This window comes from Caretta caretta, chromosome 7 (genome assembly GCF_965140235.1).
Source record: "Caretta caretta isolate rCarCar2 chromosome 7, rCarCar1.hap1, whole genome shotgun sequence".
NCBI lineage: Eukaryota > Metazoa > Chordata > Testudines > Cheloniidae > Caretta > Caretta caretta.
The window spans coordinates 90,766,824-90,779,611 of record NC_134212.1 but is presented as its reverse complement, the minus strand read 5'-3'; the positions used below and the strand labels follow the sequence as shown (position 1 = coordinate 90,779,611).

Here is a 12,788-nt window from a genome sequence, read left to right as displayed (position 1 = left end):
TCTGAGTCCCTCCACTGGCTCTCCTTTCACCTGCATCAGATACAAGTTCTTGCTTCACTTTTAAGATGCTTCATAACTTAGTCCAGCCCTAGATGAGGTAGTAACCTATCATGAGATTGATCCCTGCCTTTGCTCTGCCAGTATTCCCAGCCTTCTACAGTCCACCATTCAGCTTCCTTCCTAAACACCTCCATGCTTTCTCCTACTCTCGCCCTCATGCATGGGAAAAATCCTAGATAAAATCCAGATATCTATTACTTTAACCTCCTCCACATCCGTCCTTAAAGCTCACTTTACCATGATCCCTACAAAACCCAAAACTATTCATCGTGGCGAGGCAGGTGACTTATTCCTCTTCTCCTTCTTTCCTTTTTCTGCTTCCTTCCTCTCTTTCTATCCTCAGTTACAAAACCTGTAACAAAGCTGTTCCAATTCTTCACCAGATTAATCTGTGTCTGATGATCAAATTTTAATTTTTTATTACACACATTGCTGAAATATCCATTCTCTGTAACCCTTACATAGCACTGGGATCTTCTTGGATGAATAAAATACTTAGCATACTATATAAACTGATTATAGCGGACCTTTGGAATGCGGCCATTGCTAGGTTGTAATATGAGCAAGGTGTTATATAACATAACACATCAGTTTAGGACAAGAACTGAAACAGAATGCTGTATCAAGTTGAAAATGTATGGGTAACACAGGTGGGCAGAATGTAACTACCAGAATTTTAATTTGGCCAGGACAGTAGGACCAACACCCCTATTTTTGTGTTTAAAGAATAAATTGCTTCAGAATTTTTAATAAATACAATTTCAAACACTGTTATCTGTTTATTTCTAGTTCAAACAGGAATTATTTCAGGGAAGTTCCAAGGACTTTGTCAGTCAGGAGGTCAGACGAGATGATCGCTACGGTTCCTTCTGGGTTTATAATCTCTTTGGAGAAAAAAGTCATCAGTTTCTCGTAGTTCATCCACAAAGTATATTACTGAACTTTGCTGGATGCCCAGGAGAAAAACCAAAAGGATGTCTGAAGAAAAGTGACTTGACGTTTGTTAAGATGAGGTTCTGTTGTGGAGAAATATATTAGGAACTGACGAACAAAGTCTAATAGAAATGCTTTCTGCAAGTGGATCTGTTAATTCTAGTTTAAGAGAGGACATTTTATGAGATAGCTGCTGTGCGTTTCCATATTATTAGACAGCAGCATTATCATTTTGTCAGTTCAGACAATGCTGTGAATAGATCCTTAGTTTGTTGTTCTCCAGCTGGGAATTTTGCTGCCCTGTTGTTTTTTTTCAATGGGAAAGACTGTTTGTTACAGTCAAAAGGAAATGTAATGTCTATTGTGTTTTTGGCCACTTGTTGAGCTCTGCTTGCAACAATGGTGCTATGTTAAATGGCCCTTTGTGATAATCTGGGATAACTGAGTTATTTTTTCCTAGACCTGTTTTTTTTTTTTCACACTTTAAATAGCAAAAAAACAAAACCCATCACACATTATACAGATAAAAAACTTACAGTAGTAAAGGTCAAAGTTGTTTTGATTCCGTTGATGTGTTTAAATCTAATGTACATAGGATGCAAATCAAGGAGAAGAGTCTTCATCTGAACTGGTAGCCCTGTAATGGCTGGCCTGCAGGGAAAATAAAGTTTAGTTTTCATTTGATGTTCCATATTGGAATTTATAAGATTTGAAGAAATAAGATGTTCCCTTCTCCTACATGGGGGAAGAAAGCCAGTAGTTTAAGGTTTCTCAACCTGCAGATTGTAACCACCCTCCTTTTCTCTCCCTTTTTTACTCTGTCATCTGTGTAATATAATTCTTTCTGTGTGTCACTCTGAAACCTTTTATATCTGTAGAATTAGTGTGAAGCTATAGAAGCAGCTACATGTTTGATTGAGAATTCTCTTTGTTCGGAATAGCACCAGGCTGAATCATCACTGTCTTTCATTGTCTGTTACCGTCCAGTTTTTAACTTCTCAGCCATTTTGACTTTAGAGATTACACCAGTGCTGTGTACAATGGCAGTAGGGCATGTATCTATGCCGTGCCAAGAGTCCTAGACTGTTGTGATAAAAAGGTAGGTTAACCAAGCACAACCCTTACTCTGCAGCTAATTTGCATGTGACTGTTTCATTGGTTGTATGAAGGAGACTGCACAGATGGTGGAGTCTAAGCCCAGCTGCCTTAGTTCTTCAGAACCACCCACACAGCAATACAACCAGAACACACAATTTATCCCTAACACACATACAGCCCCTCACCGCAGCTTACACTTCACAATCACCACCAGCTGTAAGGAGCACAGATTTTACAGGATTCTCACTCTGTAGTCTAGAATATCTGAGTCAATATGAAGCGATAGAAGCAGCTACAAGGATGGCTTAGAGTTCTTTTTGTTTAGAATATCACCCGGTTCAATCATCACTGGGCCGGCCCGTCTGAGAACCAGATGGAATGTTGGAATCCAAAGGTTCTGTAGCAGTTGGAAAGTGACAGTTGATCAGAGAAGGTGGGAGTAACAGCTACAAGGGGTAATAAAGAGGTGGTTATACCTCCAGCTGGGGGATAGCTCTGTGCACAAATTTAGGGGAATATGTACAAACAGCAATATTGCTTACTACAGCACAGCACATGGAACCAAAAGCCCCCATTTTTGGCTTTTTTATACACGACTTTACAAATTACACCTCTGTGACAGCATGGACTTTCTGCTACTAGTTTAAAAACAAGTTTCTAACCTTTATGGTTGCAGAGAGAACCTAAAAAATAGGAAAATCACACAAACTGATATGATGCCTGCCAAAATCTCAGCCTGAAATAATTGCTCTAAAATGAGTTTTCAACCAGGGGCTGCAAATCACTGTTGGAGTCATGGCCACTCTGCCCCTCCTGTATTGGTAAATGGGAGGAGGCACCAGCTTGATTTTGGCTACCTAGGAGCAGGGGTTAAGAGCCACCACTTTGGTTTGGTTAGTAGATACCCCTTTCCAGTTGCAAATATCTGCTGCTTTTATATTTCTAGGAATAGTTAATTCAGTTGTTACTAGAAGGGGGATGAGGTAACTGAAGATATAAATCATTCTGTGTTTGGAATGGGCACAAAACCGTATGAACAGCTAGATTCAAGAGTGATTCTACTCTGAAAGTGACGCTAAATTGGCATTGCGGGGATACGTTTGTGCATATTTTACTTGCTTACAAACAAAACGTCTTTTAACTGCTACTCTTGTGAACTCAGCCTGGGATTTGAAAGTCCTGCTGTATTTGGTCTCATCATTGGAGTTTAATAATGTTGGTGATTTGCTAGCCAGAAAAGTCCTGCTCACTCTCCCATAGCTGTATTGATTCTGCAGTGTTATCAGACAAAATGTTAGGGTTTTTTACACCAGTAATGGAAGCAGATATGATGCAATATACACAGTGAGCTTCTTGATTAAGCAAATGTTATTTTTACATATTCACAATTCTTTCTGACCATAACAGCACTTGAACCAGTGGACCATTTTTCCTGAAATCTGAGAGAGAGAAATTAGAGTTGTAGCCTGGGATTTGGGAGACCCAGGGTCAGATCTTATTCCACCACAGACTTCCTGTGTGACCCTGAGCAAGCCACTTTATTCTCTTTCAGTTCCGTATCTGTGAAATGGGAATAATAGCACTTACACATCTCACAGGGTTGTTGTGCAGATAAATACGTTAGAGTGTTTGAGACTCTCAGTTACACAGTAATGGGGGCTATGTAAGTACCTAAAATAGAAAAAGTATCAATCTCATATAAGACCTGATCCAGCTCATAGAAATCATGGAAAGGCTAAGTTAACTAATGTTTATATAACACTAGGAGATCCTCAGATGGAAAGCACTGTGAAACAACTGCATGCATACGGAAAAACTTATACAAAATTCTCATTGGTTCGCCTGACAACTCTATGTTGACTTGGATCGCTTTTTATTACCTTTTCTATTACTCTTCCTTATGAGCAAGTTCAATTAAAATGGAGGTAAAAATGGGTCTGGCTGCTAGAACTTTGTGAACACAATGGCTGCCATTATTCTGACATCAATACAACTGTGTTTTGTAAATTTCTGCAATGTAGAAGAGGCCATTTGGGCAAAGGTTAGATTAGGTTTGTTCTTATGCTTTTGGACAGCATAGAAGCCACTAAATGCATGATGTAGAATCATAGAATCATAGAATATCAGGATTGGAAGGGACCTCAGGAGGTCATCTAGTCCAACCCCCTGCTCAAAGCAGGACCAATCCCCAATTTATGCCACAAATCCCTAAATGGCCCCCTCAAGGATTGAACTCACAACCCTGGGTTTAGCAGGCCAATGCTCAAACCACTGAGCTATCCCTCCCCCCCATGTGCTTTCGTGATATTCTGTCCCGAGCCAAATCTGGTATATTACGGGATTAAAGGCTTGTGAGTGACAGGTGTCTGGCTCCATCCAGCCTTTTTGTTTTAGGTCTTCTGGATTTTTTTCCCATCCTGCTTTTATTGGGTCAAAGTAAAAGGTGATTTTTGCAGGGAAGTTGGTAGGTGTTTGGTGCATATGACCATGCCACCTTGGAGAGCATAGGGCAGGGGTGGCCAGCCTGTGGCTCCGGAGCCACATGTGGCTCTTTAGAGGTTAAAATGTGGCTCCTTGTATGGGCACCAACTCCAGGGCTGGAGCTACAGACACCAACTTTCCAGTGTGCCAGGGAGTGCTCACTGCTCAACCCCCTGCTCTGCCCCAGGCCCTGCCCCCACTCCACCCCTTCCCCCGAATGTGCTGTGCCCGCCCTCTTTCCCCTTACTCCCCAGAGCCTTCTGTGCATGTAAAACAGCTGATCACGGCAGGTGGGAGGCATGGCAGGAAGGGGGAGGCACTGGAGGGGGCAGGGGGCTGATGTGGAGCTGCTGACGTATTACTGTGGCTCTTCGGCAATGTACGTTGGTAAATTCTGGCTCCTTCTCAGGCTCAGGTTGGCCACCCCTGGCGTAGGGCAACCATTTGAAATCACAGGACCGTTAAATTAGAAAATGGATCTATTCATTTGACTTGAATTCATACTGTTTGATGTTTTTGTTCATTTGACAATGCTTCATCGGAATGGTGTCCAACATCTTTTCAATCTTGACAGTGAGTGGCCATGTCCCCTAGATCAGAATACAGACCACTGTTGTGTAGCCATAGTTTGTCTCTCTACTTAACAGACTGTTCAGTTTGCAAAAGACATTCTTGATGAGATTCCCCATTACTGACTACGCTTTTGCACTGTGGACTTCAAGTTCTTTCTTGATGCTGTTGATATTATCAAAAACAGAGCTGAAGCAGGTAAAATCACCACCAATCTTGACTGGGTGGTTGCCTGCTAAGATGCTAGAGCCCTCCGTGTGTTTGAAATCACTAACTGGAAGAGTTTTGGTTTTACCCCAATTAATTTTTAGGCTGACTTGTGATGCTGAGCTTTTCAGGGCTTTAAGTACCGCAACTGGGTTGTTCATTGATTTGACAACTAGTGCTATGTCACTGGCAAAATGAACGTTGGTGAGTTTCTTATCAAGGCATATGCCTAAAACTCAAAGTATTTCATCATATTTTAAAGTTGAATTTCAGTATAAAGGAAGCTGGATTTTTTTTCTTATGTGGGCTTGTGTGTAGGGGCAGACAATTCCCATATAAATTGGAGATTTCTTGTGCCTCTAAGCTGGATTCCTTATATCTTAATTCCCTCTTCCTCAGGGGGAATCTCAGGCTGTCAGTGCCCAAAAGAAACCTTATGTCTCGAAGCCGTGGTAGAATGAACTAGACTTAAACTTTGAGCCTTCATGACTGGTTGTCAATTTCCAGATTTAAATGACGTCCTGTCTCTAACCTGTCTAAAGAGTCACTTATTTGTCATCCCACAAGAGGCCCTTTCTGCAGCTGTCAAAGTCCTGTCATGTTCATTGAGTGTCATCTTCAACTGTTTTTGATTAAATAGAAAACATTAATTCTCTTATTGGAGAACTTTGGCAGCAGCCTGCTTTCCAGATCTTCAAGGAAAGCCACATGAAATGACACTTTCTGTCACTGTTCCTCACAGGGACACCCTCTTGTACACAGAGAAGAAATTGTATAACTGCTGCATCAGTTTTTTAAAAAGATGATTAGACCTTTGATCTGTATATTAGACAAATCAGGGAACTAATTCAGCACTGTTTGTCTGCAGTGGCATTAAGACTGGAGGTCTTCATGCATGACATAGAAAGTGTACTTTTAGTTATATACCTAAATATAAGATAGTACCTTCCAAAATCTGTATTGGAAAGTGGTGGATTAGGAAGATATAGTAATTAGGGACAAACTTTCTAACTAGTCACAATTTGCTACAGATTAGTAAATGTTAAGTGTCTCAGAGAAGTTAAGTAGAAGTAAAGTAGAAATTTTCAGTTTCTCTGTAATTCAGAGGAAAATTACTGATTTTTTTTTTCCTCCAACTTTTATGTTAAAATAAGAATTATTTTTACATGCCTCGACTTGTTAGGGCAGAGTTTCTATGTATCTCTAGTCCTTATAGTCACAATGCACCTTGAAAATGAGAGAGCCCAATTTAAACTAATGTGATATCTTCATGAGTCTCTAGACATCTTGAAACAAAAGCTGATGTGTGAACTGCTCCAGTCATATAAATAGAGTATTAAATCTGAACCATAACAATGACAGTTTACATAGCAATATTGTTAACCATTTCACTGCCAATAGGCTGGGTGTTTCTGCTACAACTACGTGCTTATCTCACAGTCGCAAACTGCCTCCCACTTCTCTCCAGGTGATGGGGCACAAGATGGGTATGGTTCAACTGAAAATGAAGAAATAAAGCAATACAAATAAAAAGATTCCTAAACCCAAACTTGGAGTGGTTAAATAACCACTGTTTCTTTGGAATTCTGTACGTGTGCTTTCTCAGCATGTAGTTGCTGTGGTAAAGGTGGACCTCATATTGTAAATGAATAGTTATTTGGTGCAAAATTCAGTAGTACTTTGGAAGTATTGTAGTAGCTTGTGAAAAGGTGTATAGCAAAAATATTACATAAGATAATAGTGAAATACTGGCTAAACTCAAGGTCTGATTTTATCAAGTCTTTTAAAACCAAATATATAGGCTTGTGCCTCAATGGACCTCTGAAACTCACATCCCCTCTCACTATTAAGGGTGCTCTTTTGCTCTGAGGATCAAATTGAGTGTTTTGAAGTTGTGAATGTTTAACTAGTTTTTCAGTTTATGGAGTCATTTGCAGTTTTCACCTTTTAAAATGTTTCCTTATATAGCATGATCTGTGAGGCAAGACTTACAAGTTCATTAATTATTCAGTTGGAGCTGTTCTGTGTTATATATAAAAAAAAGCAATATTTGACTGGCCTATGTAAGTGGCTTAGTGTGAGGCAAGTATATTTTAGCGTGCTCATTGTCTTGTGACTCTCATAACTGAAAATAGTCACATGGGCAATAGTCTCAACTGTAGGTAGGCACTACATTTTAACCAGCAGGATTTCTTTATTGAGAATTCAGTATATTAATTTTGTGTGTAGAATGGCATCTTTTGAGCTCAAACTCATTTTCTCTCAGGCAGCTTCACGTGTAGTTCATTGATCATGAAACATGATACCATTAAAAGTCAAACTAAGATATTTTAGTGGTTAAAACTTGTTTGAGTCACCTTATTTTATTGCAATAATTCATAATAGTGCAGCCTTCTGAGGGCTTCAGAATGTTACAACTAACTTTCCAGTGCTCAAAGTCCTGCCAGGGCAGCATATGAGGTGCTTTGACAACTGTTTTCCTTATTAGAAAGATGAAGGAGACAACTAGCCCTTGTCATATGCATTTCCTATGCTGCCAGCTGTATTGAGTATTAATTTAAAATAAGGTGAAGAAAAATTCAGAAATGTAGACTACCAACGGTCTTCCTATGATAGAAATGAGACCTAACAAAACCCTTTTTTGAGAAGCCTTCACTAACATTTTATCTTTAACTTCGAATGTAAAATGGAAATTAGAGGGGTTAAGATGGAATTTAAATAGCAAATAGCTAAAGACATAAACAACAGTAAATTTAAATGAATCGAAAGCAGGAAGCCTGCAGTCAAATTAGTGGATCTGCTTGACTATGGGGGACATAGGGGAGCAATTGAGGAGGATAAGGACATTGCAGAAAAGCTAAATGATTACTTTGCATTAGTCGTCACCATAGAGGTTATGGTAATAAGTTATCCTCTTCAGGTAATAACAGATGTTGTTGTCAGAAGAGGAGGTACTTGAACAAATCAAAAAATAGCACCAAATAACCAGGATTGGATGATATACATCAGAGTTTTGAAGGGATTTAGGAATGAAGTGTCTGAGCAGTTGGTAATATGCAATGTCATTAAAACTGTCTACTATACTACAGGACTGTATGGTAGCAAGTGCTTTTTATCGCTCTCCAAAGGTAGTAGGGAATGGCAAATTAGTGAGTCTGTGCACCAGGAAAAGTGGTTGACATTAAAAAATTGAATGGTAAAACTCCTTGCTTAAACATGATGATGGGGTAAACCAACACAGCTTCTGAAAAAGAAAATTATGTCGCTTACTGATTAGAATTTTTTGAGCATATCTACAAAATAGTGGATAAAGGAGAATGAGATGACATTTTCTTGCATTTTCAAAAGCTTTTGTTAAAATTCCTCAGATGCTAACAAGGAAATTAAGTAGCTATCGAGTGAGAGGTAATGTCATGGATTAGAAATTGGCTAAGGGCTTGTTTAAACACATAAATGGTACCTCTTTAACTATGTCAGTAAAGTTAAACTGGTACAGCCTCTAGCGTGGATGCACTTACAATCACTATAGCTTACTCCCATTTGGGAAGGAGAATGAGCCCTACTGTCTGTTACAAGGCATGTACATACCTGCATAACTGTCTCCCCAGTAGGGATTGTACTGGTAAGTTTTACAAAAAAAAAAAAAAAAAATCACACTCAACTTTAACCAAGACAGCTATACCAGCTCAAAAACCGTGTAGACCAGGCCTCAGAAAACAAAAAGTTGGAGTATATAGTGAACTTTAATTAGAGAAAAAGATGGGGATTCATGAGTCTCCATACTAAAAGTTACTGGGATTATGAAGAAGCTTCTTGGGTAGGTTATTCCATAACTGTCTGCCACAAACGTCTTGAACCTTCTTCCGAAACATCTGGTACAAGCCACTGTCTGAGAAAGAATGCCAGAGTAGCTGGGCCACTGTCCAGTATAGGAGTACCTATGTTACTCAGTCCTTCAGACAAGTGTCCTGCCAGGTAAAAGGTAAAAATTGTTCATTTGTAAACACAACATTCAATTAGAAATACTTAAATCTACTATTCAGTTGACTTTTTAATGAGCAAATGCCAGTATATCTTTAAAAATTTCTGTTTTTAAGATGACCCTCAAAAGCTGTTTTGAGTCTGTTCACATTTTTGGGTTGAAACTTAAGGTCTACGAAGATCTCCTTCTGTTTAATTTTTTTAAGCCCTTTTTTTTCACAACAAATTCCATCAACTCAGCAACCAAACAATGGCTCAGTAATCTCCCGGTCATCGCAACTCAACAAATCCTAACGTTCTTCCTTAGGGCCACACAATGTATCAAATAGACCCTGGACCAAGAATCCTGCAACTTAATGTTGAAGAAGTCTTACTGGCAAAATTCAAGTAGCTTGGAAACCTGCTGAAGACTCACAATATTGACATCCTCATATTGCAAGAGACCCATGTTAGCAGTGACCAACAGGGCTAGGCACTACTATACCTATGGATACAACCTAATGACTCGCCATTATCATCCGAAATATGGCTTGCCAATATACATCAAGGACACGTGATTTTAATGTTATTTCACCAACTGAAGGGGAGACCACATTTACCACAACCATCAAAGTAGGGGAGCTCCACATTACCAACATATATAAAGTCCCTAGCACAAAATGGCCAAAACCAGGGCTACCCAGCACTCAGACCAGGAGCTCTCAAACTTCAAAAACCCCACTACGCTCCCTTGACACAGTAAGATGCCATTCCTGGCTTTTCTGCATGCAAAACCTTGATTTCACACATTCAAGCCATCGAGCCTGGACACTACTGTGATGCTTTGAGTCCGCTAGTCCCGCAGAGTATTGGCCACCAAAAATCTGGGCAAACTCAGTAGCCTCCAAACTGGTGGAGCACACAAAGGACCACTTGATAAACACACAAGAAGAGAAGTGTACCAACAACTCTACCAGACACTTGAATCAATCCCCTCAGGAGAACCTTCCACTATCAGCATTGAGGAAGTAAAAGAAGGACCTGCCGTGATGAATAGAGTCCTGCACGGATACACAATATATATCCATGGATATAAAGCAGATGTCTGCGGAGCTTCAGGGCTCTAATGACAATGCCTGAGCCCAGCAGGAGTTTGGCCAGCAACCGGACCAGGAAGTGCAACGGCAAAAGCAGCAGTACGTTGGACTGCCGCTCTCAGGAGCCAGCGCCCAGCCCAGGCAACTCCTCTAGTGTGATTGTGCCACCTCCAGCCCTACTTACTGGTGTGGGCACCAGGCTCACCGGCAGCTGTCCCTCTCATGCTCCCGGACAGGAGTCTTGGCCATGCAGCAGCGTGTGACCCCTGCCCACGGATTTTAATTGTGTATCTGTGCAGGGTTCTAGGAATGAAAGTGGAAGTCGGCAGGCCCTGATGGTATTCTGTCAGAATTCTTCCACCATCTTGGCCCCAAAGGACTCCAATGGCTAGCAACATTGTATTCTGCTACCTTAAGGACAGTACAGATCCCTGAAATATGGCGTGAGGCAATGGTAATTACCATTCCAAAGCCTGGGAAGCCCACTGATGAAGTAGGAAGCTATCGGCCGATTTGAACGTATCATCATCAAAAGAATGAGAGAGCCCTTTTACTGAGTCAATTATCCCTGTCAAACAGGCAGGCTTTCGACCAAAACATAGTTGTTGCTACCGAGTTCTGGAACTTACAGCTCACACTGAGGCTGGCTATCAGAAAAAAACTAAAGACTGGTGCAGTATTTGTCGACCTGTCATCTTCGTATGATACTGTATGGATTAAGGCCCTGATGCTGAAACTTGCAAAAATTATACCTTGCTGCCAAACACTTTGCCGGCTGTGGACCATGCTGAGTAACAAATGCCTATGGGTTTAGTTGCATTATAAGACCGGCTCACCCCATACCATAAACAGTGGGCTACCAGAAGTTTCTGTACTCAGGCCAACCCTTTTTAATATTTACATAAGTGACATGCCTCCAATTAAATCACAAAAATTTGGATATGCAGATGATCTTGCCATGACAATCCAAGCACCAAACCTCCATGACACTAGGAGGTTGGTGAAGCACTGGAATTGGTTACCTAGGGAGGTGGTGTAACCTCCATCCTTAGATGTTTTTAAGTCCTGGCTTGACAAAGCCTTGGCTGGGATGATTTAGTTGGGGGTGGTCCTGCTTTGAGCTGGGGTTTGGATTAGATGACCTCCTGAGGTCTCTTCCAACCATAATCTTCTATGATTCTATGAAAGGGCTGTTAACTGAGGACCTCCGAATTGTGGAACAATACTTCTGGAAATGGAGACTCAAACCAAACCCTGGAAAAATAATAGTAAGCAGCAAGCACTTTTCATCTCGATAATAGGAGTGCCAAAAACACAGTGAAAGTAGCTTTCTGTGGTAAAAATGTGTGACATGATTACGCCTCAATATACCTTGGAGTGAAACTTGACCACACCCTCACTTTCCATGATCACCTTGAGAAGGTAGCTGCAAAGATAAAAACAAGAGCCAGCATAATTCAGAAACTAGCAGGTACAACCTAGGGTGCATTGGCATGAATGTTGTGAACATCTGCAATGACACTTATATTCGATAGCTGAATATTGTGCACCGGAATGGAGCAGATGCAGCCACACATGACTTGTTGACAGCCAGCTGAATACAGTGATGTGTGATGCAGTGAATCATTGGAACACTTAAATTGACTCCAACACCATGGCTACCTGTTTTGTCTAACATTGCTCCCTCGTCAATATGCCAAACTTCTGCAACACTCTGTGAAGCTCAGCGAATCCAGGAAAACAGATGTCTTCCTATCCACCAAGACCTTGACAGTGCGCCTGCCCCCCCCTCCCCCTCCCCAGCATCTTTCTGGGAACATTCACTTAGCCTCATGCAATCAGGCTATGATCAGAAGGAGGCTTGGAAAGTAGAATGGGCTAAACACAACTTAAAGAATAAGCACCTTGTGCCGGATCCTACTCAGAAGGTTCTTGGGTTCGACCTTCCATGCTCATCTTGGTCAACTCAGAACCGAATCTGTACCAACCATGGTAGAAGCAGACCTCTAATGCACAAATGGAAAATCAAGGACTCCCCAGCTTGCGTGTGTGGCTCTCCATGACAGATCATCAAACATATCGCCACCTACTGCCAATTTATAAATATGAAAGAGGCATCCCTGCTATGAATTTTGCCACTCCTGATATAGCCATCTGGCTTAATAAACTTTAGGTGAAATTGTAGTTGCGGCTCTGTACAGCCATACAAAAGAAGAAGAAGTTGCAAGTAAGCTGTAGATGTTCTCTCTAAGGTCACTTAGATTGTACATAAGGGTTAAAGCCATTAGTTGAGTAGTAAGAGTGGTTGCCAATACAAAGTTTAACTGTCCTGTGATTTAAGGAACCAGCTTGTCAAGTAACTACAGAATCCATAATCTTTAT

The 12,788-nt window shown here is 40.8% G+C and overlaps 1 protein-coding gene and 1 long non-coding RNA gene across 10 annotated transcripts in view; one reads left to right on the top strand and one right to left on the bottom strand.

Moving 5' to 3' along the window:
• SGMS1 (sphingomyelin synthase 1) overlaps window positions 1-12,788 on the top strand; it is a 208,142-nt gene that overhangs the window by 32,039 nt on the left and 163,315 nt on the right. The window lies entirely within an intron of this gene.
• The window catches only part of LOC142072808 (uncharacterized), a 40,857-nt gene that overhangs the window by 324 nt on the left and 27,745 nt on the right, over window positions 1-12,788 (bottom strand). Inside the window, exon 2 of the long non-coding RNA XR_012669382.1 lies at window positions 1,530-1,644. This is a non-coding gene — a long non-coding RNA (uncharacterized LOC142072808). The remainder of the gene's footprint in view (window positions 1-1,529; window positions 1,645-12,788) is intronic.